Source organism: Heteronotia binoei, chromosome 1 (genome assembly GCF_032191835.1).
Source record: "Heteronotia binoei isolate CCM8104 ecotype False Entrance Well chromosome 1, APGP_CSIRO_Hbin_v1, whole genome shotgun sequence".
Taxonomy (NCBI): domain Eukaryota; kingdom Metazoa; phylum Chordata; class Lepidosauria; order Squamata; family Gekkonidae; genus Heteronotia; species Heteronotia binoei.
Window position 1 is genome coordinate 6,212,894 of NC_083223.1, and position 12,487 is coordinate 6,225,380.

Consider the following 12,487-nt stretch of genomic DNA (forward strand, 5'->3'; position numbering starts at 1 on the left):
CCGACCTAACCCCGCCACTCATTCGGATTAAAAGCACACGGACGGTGTGGGAGGGACGGTGGCTCAGTGGTAAAGCATCTGCTTGGGAAGCAGAAGGTCTCAGGTTCAATCCCTGGCATCTCCAAAAAAGGGTCCAGGCAAATAGGAGTGAAAAACCTCAGCTTGAGACCCTGGAGAGCCGCTGCCAGTCCGAGAAGACAATACTGACTTTGATGGACCAAAGGTCTGATTCAGTATAAGGCAGCTTCATATGTTCACACCATCGCCTGAGCACATCTACCCTCCGAGCCTCACTTGTTCTCACCCCATCTCCAGACAGCTCCTATTTGGATTTAAAAAGCCACCTGGAGTTTCCTGATAGTTTCCCCTGAATCACATTTAGGTCACGTAATCTGCGGCGGTCTGAACAGCCAGGCACAACTCATAAGTGGAAGAGCGGTGATGATCCCACCAAGCCGTTTCCAGCACAGTTGGGGAGGGGGTTTCCCCCCCTAACCCCTCTCCAAGAAGCACTTGTGCACTTCTCTGTTGAGTGCACACATCAGGGAACTTTTTTAAAAAAAATAATAATAATAACCCTTTCAGCGGCAGGTCTGTGGATGAGGCATGCTAGCAGCAGGAATGGGCAACCACGGGTCTGCCAGGATCCTGCTGCATCAACGGCCAGTGTCTGATCCCTCTGAAACGAATCAAACTCAATACATCACTACCTTGACTGGTCTTGATCTGGTTTTTTAGCCATGTGTTAACAGGAAGCACAGCGTGAGAGGTTTTTTCACCAAAGGGATGGAATTGCATCAGTTTCCCAGTGTGAATAACACACTATATGGCCAGGGGCCTGCATACCTGAGGGACCGCCTTTCCCCACATGTTCTCCGGAGAGCAGTTCGGTCTGGATCACAAAATCTACTTACAATCCCTGGCCTTAAAAAGGCCAGGCTCATGTCAACTAGAGCCAGAGCCTTCTCGGTGGTGGCTCCATGCTGGTGGAATTAGTTGCCGGAAGAGGTCAGGGCCCTGCGAGAGCTCATACAGTTCCGCAGGGCCTGTAAGACGGCACTCTTCCATCAGGCATTTGTAAACTAGACAGCTGGCCACTATAGCTTTTAGGCAACATACGAATCACCAGGCCTTTTTTTTTTAGGAGGAATGCACAGGAACATAGTTCCGGCTGGCTCGGCATCAGGAGGTGTGGCCTAATACGCATATGAGTTTGCGATTGGCTCTTTCTACAAAAAAGCCCTATGTGAAACAACGGTGACCTCAGAGGTGTGGCCTAATATGCTAACGAGTTCCTGCTGGGCTTTTTCTACCAAAAAAAAGCCCTGCGAACCACCCCTTGCAATCGGCTGTACAGCAGCAGTGGAGAGGACAACCTAAGATCTGCTTACAGGGAATTATAAATCTGAAACTGAAGGTCATAGCACCGAAATGTATTTTATGTTTTCATACTGTTCTATGTTTTTACGGTTTTGACGTCACATGACTATGTCCGCTCATGCATACCCGTGTCTATGTAAGCCGCCCTGAGCCCGCCTTGGCGGGGAGGGCGGGACATAAATGGAATAAAATAAAATAAATAAAACGTGCCATCAACTTGCAACTGACCTATGGCGATCCCAGCCCCCAAGTAGGTTTTCCAAGGCAAGCGGGTGATGTGAAAGACCTCTGCCTGATACGGTCAAAAGCTGCTGCCAGTCTGAGTAGACAATACTGACTGTGATGGACCCAGGGTCTGATTCAGTATAAGGCAACTTCATGTGTGACCTGCAGTTATTACGAGAGTGCAGGAGCGGAATTCTAGTAGGAGCGCCTCTGCCTATTAGGCCACACACCCTTGATGTAGCCAATCCTCCAAGAGCTTACAAAAAAGAGCCCTGTAAGCTCTTGGGGGATTGGCTACATCAGGGGAGGTGTGGCCTAATATGCAGTGGAGCTCCTGCTAGAATCCCACCCCTGCGAGAGTGACGGTTTATCTTTCTTTGCTCCCCGATTTAGTCCCGTAAACGTTATCCTCCGCCGTCGTTCTCTCGGCTGTCTTTCAAATGGAACGTGTGAATCGAACGAGACAACCCCTCTCTGCCTGTTGTTCTGTCTAATTCAGCCGGGCTGGTATGCTCTATTCAACCACCTCGGCGGTACGGCTTCTGAGCTTCTTAAACTTCTCCTGCTTGAGATGCGTCTGATTCTCCTTGCCACATTATTCATCTCTGCCTTGCTCTGCTGTCAAAACCTCTCACGCTGTGCTTCCTGTTATCACATGGCTAAAAAACCAGATCAAGACCAGTCAAGGTAGTGATGTATATTTCATCCCGCGCCTTGCAATCGGAACAGGAGAGTTGTGGGAAAGCAAAGGAGCCAGAGGTTTCCTTCCGATTTTTTGCGGTGCGAAAACTTGACTGGTTTTTTTTTTTTTCCAAAGGAGCGACCGTTGACAACCGAAGGAGTCAACACCACTTCCGATTGTATATTCATCACCTGTCAAAGACTTTAACGCACTAAATGCATGTGTTTACTCGAAAGCAGCTGAGAATACGAGTTCAGTTGGAAGGGGGTTCTTTTAGTGAAAAAATGTGATCGCTTCCTGAAAGCGCATAATTCGCTGGCCAGTCGGCTATTTTGACAACATGCCGGCATCAGAGGTGTCAACGGCAAGTTTGATTTTCATCCAAGCTGCTGAGAGACCCAATTTAAACAGCCAGTTGTATATACACACACACACACATTATTGTCTGAGAGCCAGTTTGTTGTAGTGGTTAAGTGTGCGGACTCTTATCTGGGAGAACCGGGTTTGATTCCCCACTCCTCCACTTGCAGCTGCTGGAATGGCCTTGGGTCAGCCAGAGCTCTCTTATCTGGGAGAACCGGGTTTGATTCCCCACTCCTCCACTTGCACCTGCTGGAATGGCCTTGGGTCAGCCAGAGCTCTCTTATCTGGGAGAACCAGGTTTGATTCCCCACTCCTCCACTTGCAGCTGCTGGAATGGCCTTGGGTCAGCCATAGCTCTCTTATCTGGGAGAACCGGGTTTGATTCCCCACTCCTCCACTTGCAGCTGCTGGAATGGCCTTGGGTCAGCCAGAGCTCTCTTATCTGGGAGAACCGGGTTTGATTCCCCACTCCTCCACTTGCACCTGCTGGAATGGCCTTGGGTCAGCCAGAGCTCTCTTCTCTGGGAGAACCAGGTTGGATTCCCCACTTCTCCACTTGCACCTGCTGGAATGGCCTCGGGTCACCCATAGCTCTCGTAGGAGTTGGCCTTGAAAAGGTAGCTGCTGCAAGAGCTTTTTTCTGCAGAGCCAGTGTGATGTGAGAGCCAGTTTGATGCAGTGGTTAAGTGTGCGGACTCTTATCTGGGAGAACCGGGTTTGATTCCCCACTCCTCCACTTGCACCTGCTGGGATGGCCTTGGGTCAGCCATAGCTCTCTTATCTGGGAGAACCGGGTTTGATTCCCCACTCCTCCACTTGCACCTGCTGGAATGGCCTTGGGTCAGCCAGAGCTCTCTTATCTGGGAGAACCAGGTTTGATTCCCCACTCCTCCACTTGCAGCTGCTGGAATGGCCTTGGGTCAGCCATAGCTCTCTTATCTGGGAGAACCGGGTTTGATTCCCCACTCCTCCACTTGCACCTGCTGGAATGGCCTTGGGTCAGCCAGAGCTCTCTTCTCTGGGAGAACCAGGTTGGATTCCCCACTTCTCCACTTGCACCTGCTGGAATGGCCTCGGGTCACCCATAGCTCTCGTAGGAGTTGGCCTTGAAAAGGTAGCTGCTGCAAGAGCTTTTTTCTGCAGAGCCAGTGTGATGTGAGAGCCAGTTTGATGCAGTGGTTAAGTGTGCGGACTCTTATCTGGGAGAACCGGGTTTGATTCCCCACTCCTCCACTTGCACCTGCTGGGATGGCCTCGGGTCACCCATAGCTCTCGTAGGAGTTGGCCTTGAAAAGGTAGCTGCTGCAAGAGCTTTTTTTCTGCAGAGCCAGTGTGGTGTGAGAGCCAGTTTGATGTAGTGGTTAAGTGTGTGGACTCTTATCTGGGAGAACCGGGTTTGATTCCCCACTCCTCCACTTGCAAATGCTGGAATGGCCTTGGGTCAGCCATAGCTCTGGCAGAGGTTGTCCTTGAAAGGGCAGCTGCTGGGAGAGCCCTCTCAGCTCCACCCACCTCACAGGGTGTCTGTTGTGGGGGAGGAAGGTAAAGGAGATTGTGAGCCGCTCTGAGACTCTTCGGAGTGGAGGGCGGGATATAAATCCAACATCTTCATCTACCTCACAGGGTGTCTGTTGTGGGGGAGGAAGGGAAAGGAGATTGTGAGCCGCTCTGAGACTCTTCGGAGTGGAGGGCGGGATATAAATCCAATATCTTCATCTACCTCACAGGGTGTCTGTTGTGGGGGAGGAAGGTAAAAGTGCGCGCGTTAATTGCACTTGATATAAGAGCCCCAGATCAATGCGATGTATGCAGCCATCAGTTGGAGATACGAATCTGGTCTGAAAGACAGGGGCCTTTTACGGGGGTAGTGATGAGAGCGCTCGTGTCAAGCAGAAAGGCTTCAGCCTAACCTAGCCTAGCATTGTGAAATGAATTGTCTCAGCTGATCTGTACCACATACCTTTACAGAAATTCTTAATAGATTCTTGATAATCAATTCCTCCTGGATAGATAGCATATACCCAGACCTTGATAGCCCAGGTTAGTTCCATTTCAGATATCAGAAGCTAAGCAGCGTCAGCTCCGGTTAGTACTTGGATGGGAGACCACCAAGCACATCCAGGTCGCTATGCAGAAGCAAACAATGGCAAACCACCTCTGAAAGCCTCTTGCCTTGAAAGCCCGTAAATTGTCCGTGGCTTGAAGGCAAAAAGATTTCTCATCATGGAGGTATTAACCTTCCCTTGTCCTGTTGAGTCCCACCATCTTACTTTATGCAGTTCATGTGTTCAGGGCTTTTTTTGATAGAAGAAGCCCAGCAGGAGCTCATTTGCATATTAGGCCACACCCCCTGACAGCGCCATTGTTTCATGCGGAACTTTTCTATAGGGAAAAGCCCAGCAGGGACTTATTTGCATATTAGGCCACACCCCCTGATGCCAAGCCAGCTGGAACTGCGTTCCTGTGCGTTCCTGCTCAAAAAGAGCGCCACAGCTCTTAATATTAGTGTTACAAGAACATTAAATGCCAAAAGCAAGAGGGCAGGGCCCAATAGAACAAGGGAACCGTGGTTTGGGATCTGGAGAACATTCTCACTGGGGCAAGTAGGCCAGTCTTAACTTATTTTTGGAAAGCCAGGATAGTGTAGTACAGGGGTGTCAAACACACGGCCCAGGGGATGGATCAGGACCCCGGAGGGCTCCAATCAGGCCCCTCGAACAACTGGCTGTCATCTGCTTCCTTCTCCCTCTCTCTTGCTTCCTTCTGCATCACAGCTTGCTTTGACAGGCTTGATCAATCGCACAGGAGCTACAGAGCAAAACCTCAATTTTCTCCATTGGCTGAGGCTCCTCCCTTTGGGGTAGAAGGGGGAAGACAGAGCTTGCTTTGCCAAGCTCTCAATCGCACAGCAGAGCTACTGAGCCAAGCTTCTTTTCCACCTATTGGCTGAGGCTTCTCCCCCTCCTGGTCCCCTGAGGAAGGAAGGAAAGAGCCGGAGCTTCCTTTGCCCAGTTTTTGTTTGTCTGTGTCCTTTATAAAGTTTATGTCTCTGCTTCCTAATCTTGAATAGGTAAACACACGATCCAGCCTGACAAGGTCTCGTTTATGTCAGATCCGACCCTCATAACAAATGAGTTCAATACCCTGGTGTAGTAGTTAAGAGTGTAATACTAGAATCTGAGCGATCCCGGTCTGCATCCCCACTTGTGCCACGGAAAGCCTGTTGGGTGACCTTGGGTCCGTCACATTCTTCAGCCTAGCCTACCTCCCAGGATTGTTGTTAGGATGAAATAGTATAGAGGACAACCATGTCAGCCAGTTGGCGCCCCATTGGGGAGAAAGGCAGGTTTCAAATGAATTCATTAAATAAATATTAGATATATTGCTTCAGACACCAGCGGAAGACATTTTTTATTCTTACAAGTGCTGTAGGCCCCGCTAGGGTTGCCAGCTTCCTGACAACCAGCAGGAGATGGAGGGAGTGCTTACTGGGAGGGGCATATTTGGTGTAGTGGTTAAGAGTGCGGACTCTTATTTGGGAGAACCGGGTTTGATTCCCCACTCCTCCACTTGCAGCTGCTGGGATGGCCTTGGGTCAGCCATAGCTCTGGCAGAGGAGATCGTGAGCCGCTCTGAGACTCTTTGGAGTGGAGGGTGGGATATAAATCCAATATCTTCATCTACCTCACAGGGTGTCTGTTGTGGGGGAGGAAGGTGAAGGAGATCGTGAGCCGCTCTGAGACTCTTCGGAGTGGAGGGCGGGATATAAATCCAATATCTTCATCTACCTCACAGGGTGTCTGTTGTGGGGGAGGAAGGTGAAGGAGATTGTGAGCCGCTCTGAGACTCTTCAGAGTGGAGGGCGGGATATAAATCCAATATCTTCATCTACCTCACAGGGTGTCTGTTGTGGGGGAGGAAGGTGAAGGAAATTGTGAGCCGCTCTGAGACTCTTTGGAGTGGAGGGCGGGATATAAATCCAACATCTTCATCTACCTCACAGGGTGTTTGTTGTGGGGGAGGAAGGGAAAGGAGATTGTGAGCTGCTCTGAGACTCTTCGGCGTGGAGGGCGGGATATAAATCCAATATCTTCTTCATCTTCAAATATCTTCTTCATATCTACATCACTTCTGATGCGACCTGGAAGTCACATCATCATGTAGCGATATTTATGTATTTATTTATTTTTGTTGATTTCTAGTCCGCCCTTTCCCAGGTCGGGCTCAGGGCGGATTACAACATAATAAAACAGTTAAAATCACATCATAAGACAATTAAATTTAAACCGTTAAAACCGTGAAAATGAAATAAAATAAGGCAGCGTCAGTGTACAGACATGTGCATCCTTCACAGATTGAAACACAGGATGCGGTCAGTGCAGTGAGGCCAATTAGATGGTGTGAGGACACACGCCCGCCTCAGCCAAAAGCCTGGCGGAACAGCTCCGTTTTACAGACCCTCCAGAATAGCAGTAAATCCAGCAGGGCCCGCTTCTCCTTGGGGAGCTAATTCCACCAGGTTGGGGCCATGACTGAAAAGGCCCTGGCTCTGGTCGAGGCAAGCCGGACTTTCTTTGGGCCAGGGATAGTCAGAAGATGTTGATTGGCCGATTGTAGAGCCTCCGGGGCTCGTATGGGAGAGACGGTCCCATAGGTATGTAGGACCCAGGCCGCATAAGGCTTTAAAAGTTAATACTAAAACCTTGAAATGGATCCGGTACTCAACTGGCAGCCAGTGCGGACATCAGAGTGGTGCTCTGGTATTTGGGCAAAAACTCTATGGTTAATTTGGCTTTTCCCATAGAGTTTTTGCCCAAATACCAGAGCATCACCCCAATATCGCTGACGTGATGATGTCACTCTGGGTCTCGTTATAGGCAAAGGTGAAATTCTAACAGGAGCTCCTTTGCGTATTAGTCCACACACCCCTGATGTAACCAGTCCTTCAAGAGTTTACAGTAGGCCCTGGAATAAATGGGGGGACGGCTATATGCACAGGAGCTCCTGCTAGAATTCCACCCCTGGTTAGAGGTGATGTAGACACATCACTTCAACGTTGACTGGGCCTCTGGGTAAGTCCCCCTGCCAGCCAGCTGATCAGAAATGGGACAGTGGGGGCTGGAAGAAAGGGAAGCCCACCTTCACTGGAGGGCCTGGTAACCCTAGATCCTACCACATGCTCTAAACCACTGTACCGATATTATTTCCCTAGCTGTGGTTATTAGGGCAGGTGTGTCAAACATGTGACCCAGGGGCCAAACCAGGCCCCTGGAAAGCTCCTATCAGGAGCCCTGAGCAACTGCCTGTCACCTGCTTCCTTCTCCCTGTCTCTTGCTTCCTTCTGCATCACAGCTTGCTTTGCCAGGCTTGCTCAATCGCTCGGGAGCTACAGAACAAAGCCTCCATTTTCTCCATTGGCTGAGGCTCCTCCTTTGGGAAGGAAGGGGGGGGAGGGAGAGCTTGCTTTGCCAGGCTGTCTCAATCTCACAGCGAAGCTACTGACCCAAGCCTCTCTTCCTTCCATTGGTTGAGGCTCCTCCCCCTTTTGCCCCCTGGGGAGGGAGGAAAAGAGCAAGAGCTTCCTTTGCCCAGTTCCCTGGGTCACATGGAGATACAAAGAAAGCACCTTCAAAAGCAAGTGCTGATGTACTAAGCAGTGTTTCTTCTAAGTTGAGTTAGTGTGAGCTAACTTATGGTTTTTTTAGACTCTGGCTCACACATTTTTGTCTTAGCTCAGGAAAAATGGCCACAGAGCAAGCTAATTTATGCAGTAGCTCACAATTTTAATGCCAGTAGCTCACAAAGTAGAATTTCTGTTCACAAGACTCCACAGCTTAAAGGGAACATTGGTATTAAGCATGTTTTAAGTTTGTGAATATACATATATTTAATTACATTTGTCTGTGTCCTTTATATGGGGAGGGACGGTGGCTCAGTGGTAGAGCATCTGCTTGGGAAGCAGAAGGTCCCAGGTTCAATCCCCGGCATCTCCAAAAAAGGGTCCAGGCAAATAGATGTGAAAAACCTCAGCTTGAGACCCTGGAGAGCTGCTGCCAGTCTGAGAATACTGACTTTGATGGACCAAAGGTCTGATTCAGTATAAGGCAGCTTCATATGTTCATAAAGTTTATATCTTTGCTACCTGGCATTACGTTTTGACACACATGGCGACGCCTGACATCAATGAGTTTGGCACTCCTCCACTTGCACCTGCTGGGATGGCCTTGGGTCAACCATAGCTCTCGTAGGAGTTGTCCATGAAAGGGCAGTTTCTGCGAGAGCTCTCTCAGCCCCACCCACCTCACAGGGTGTCTGTTGTGGGGGAGGAAGATAAAGGGGATTGTGAGCCGCTCTGAGACTCTGAAATTCGGAGTGGAGGGCGGGATATAAATCCAATATCTTCTTCTTCTTTAGGACTTTTCATGTTGTCTTTCATGTTCTTTGTTCCCCACTTTTAAATCTATGGGCGTTTTCGCACTGACCTTAATCGGCAGCGACGCCCCTCTTCACCGCGCAGGATCTGCGTGGATTTCGCACCAATTGCTGCGGAGCACCCGGAAGAGCCGGAAAGTCCTGCGGCTTTTGCGGCACAAATGAAAACCGCCAAAACCCAGTTTCCATTTGCACCGCAAAAGCCGCGGGACTTTCCGGCTCTTCCGGGTGCTCCGCGGCAATTGGTGCGAAATCCGCGCAGATCCTGCGCGGTGAAGAGGGGCGTCGCTGCCGATTAAGGTCAGTGCGAAAACGCCCTAAGTGTTTTAGTGTTTGACGCTGTCTTTGAAAATGCCTGATCTGTATCGTTATGGTGTTGCATTTGCTTTTAGGGGTGGTGGTGTTTTAATGAATTAATTGTCACTGTAATGTGCTTCAAGATGGGCCCTGACCCAGATAGCCCAGGGAAGCCCGATCTCCTCAGATCTCTGAATCTAAGCAGGGCCGATTCTCACATACATCCGGAAGGGAGACCTCCAAGGAATACCAGAGCTGGGATGCAGAGGCAGGCATTAGAAAGCTTACTATAACTTATTGTGATTTATCAAATTATATTTCACATTTCTGGGATCCAAGATCACTGCAGATGGTGACTGTAGCCATGAAATTAAAAGAAGTTTGCTCCTTGGGAGGACAGCTATGGTGAACCTGGGCTGTATAATAAAAAGTAGAGACAACACCCTGCCAACAAAAGTCCGTATAGTCAAAGCGATGGTATTCCCAGTAGTAATGTATGGCTGTGAAAACTGGACCATAAGGAAGGCCAAGCGCAGAAGAATAGATGCTTTCGAGCTGTGGTGCTGGAGAAGACTCTTGAGAGTCCCTTGGACTGCAAGAAGATCCATTCAGTCAGTCCTAAGGGAAATCAACCCAGACTGTTCCCTGGAAGGTCAGATGCTGAAGCTGAAGCTGAAATACTTCAGCCACCAAATGAGAAGGGAGCACTCCCTGGAGAAGATGCTAGGGAAGACAGAAGGCAAAAGAAGAAGGGGATGGCAAAAGAGGAGATGGCTGGACAGCGTTACTGATGTGACTAACATGAAATCAACCCTGAATGTTCCCTGGAAGATCAGATGCTGAAGTTGAAGCTCAAATACTTTGGCCACCAAATGAGAAGGGAGCACTCCCTGGAGAAGATCCTGATGCTGGGAAAGACAGAAGGCAAAAGAAGAAGGGGACGGCGAAAGAGGAGATGGCTGGACAGTGTTACTGATGTAACTAACATGAATTTGAGCAGACTTCGAAGGATGGTGGAAGACAGGAGGGCCTGGTGCGGCTTTGTCCACGGGGCCGCAAAAAGTTGGACTCAACTGTGCGACTGAACAACAACAAAATTGCTCCTGTTGATTTGGTTTTAACTGTTGTTTTATACCAGGGGTGGCCAAACTGTGGGTCAGGAGCCACATGTGGTTCTTGAAGCTCCCACCACCCTGTTGGCTGACTTGGAAAAGGCATTTCTCTCTTTGAATCACTTCTCTGAGCCAAGCCAGCTGGCAGCTTGGAGAATGCATTTAAAGTCAAAGTTGCTTTCTTTCCACCTTTGTCTCCCTCCTCCCATCTATCTGCCTGCCTGCCTTCCTGTCTTGCAGCTCTCAAACATCTGATGTTCGTGTCTTGTGGCTCTCAAACATCTGACATTTATTCCGTGTGGCTCTTACATTAAGCATGTTTGGCCACTCCTGTTTTATACCGTTTTTAGAATGTTGTGATCCACCCTGAGCCCGTTCTGGGAAAGGACGGAATATAAATTGCCTAAATAAATAAATAACGCTCTCTGAAACATCCTAGCACCAGAAGGGCTTTCCAGAAGTCACCACGACTTCCAGGCATACAAACAGGGCTCTTTTTCTAGCAAGAGCTCCTCTGCATATTAGGCCACGCCCCGCAATGTAGCCAATCCTCCTAGAGCTTACAGTAGGCCCTGTAAGAAGAGCCCTCTAAGCTCTTGGATTGGCTACATCAGGGGGCGTGGCCTAATATGCAGAGGAGCTCCTGCTAGAAAAAGAGCCCCGCACTCAAGTGCATACACACGGAAAACATTTTATTTGTAAAATACGTTGCAAGAATGTCTTGGTCCAAAAAAAAAAAAAATTGAGAAGCAGACCATTCGAGTTGAAAAGGAATTCCTGAACAGAATTTGCCCTCTGCAATGTCCATATATGGGCATTTGTAGATGGAGTTTATTGTGGGGGGGAAATACTGCATCGAGAACAGGGCTTCAACTGACTGACAGTTCGAGGGGTATTGTAGGATCATGGGGAACAAGAAGTCCATTGTCCGTGTGGGCTCTACATACAGTTTCCGACGTCCTTTGTAGCCCTTTCTTTGTTTTCATTTTCCTTGGGAGAGTTAGATCATTTAAATTCACTTTGATGTTTCTTTAACATTTCCATCTTGGAGTATAAAGCAGCGGGGGGCGCAGCAAGGAAAAAGCTATCGGTAGGAGGAAAAAACTGCAGGTTATTTTTTTTTTTAAAATGAACAAGCCCAAAAGCTTCTTCCTTTGTTCATCCATGCCCAGAGTAAACCCACCAACTACAGTCTGTCTCTGGTGACTTTCCAAGCGAGGAAAGGTAATACAATAAGGGCAGTAAGTAAATTTTCACAGATGAGCCGTGTATATTTTTAATACTGAGCCATGGACTGAAAGGGAGGTGTTTGCCTTGGGGGAATTTTGAGCCGTTCTAATAATGTCTGTGATATTGCAAGCACTGACCAATTCCAACTTCTTAGAAATATATCGGACTTATTTCCCTGCATTTATTTTAACATCTGTGTGTTTTCAGCAACTCTGAGAAGAGCAGGCCTCGGATTCAGCAGGAGCTTACAGGAACGCAACTCCTGAACCTTTCTGAGAGTTTCCCCTCCTCCTTCCCACCTTGTCCATTGAACAGTAGGTGCAGCTGCATAACAATCCCTGGATGAGCTCCACCACCTTTTTTTCTACAAAACGATCCCTGGAGAAGAGTAACTGTGTAACAGGCTGCGGTCATTCTCATGCATGCCTTTTTGGTCACAATGCATCATGGACTTTATAGTCTTTGTAGTCTAATAATGTTTATGACATTGCAAACGCTGACCAGTTCTAGTTTGTAGAAATATTAAGAACATAAGAACATAAGAGAAGCCATGTTAGATCAGGCCAATGGCCCATCTAGTCCAACACTCTGTGTCACATAAGAACATAAGAGAAGCCATGTTGGATCAGGCCAGTGGCCCATCCAGTCCAACACTGTGTCACATAAGAGAAGCCATGTTGGATCAAGCCAATGGCCCATCCAGTCCAACACTGTGTGTCGCATAAGAACATAAGAGAAGCCATGTTGGATCAGGCCAATGGCCCAT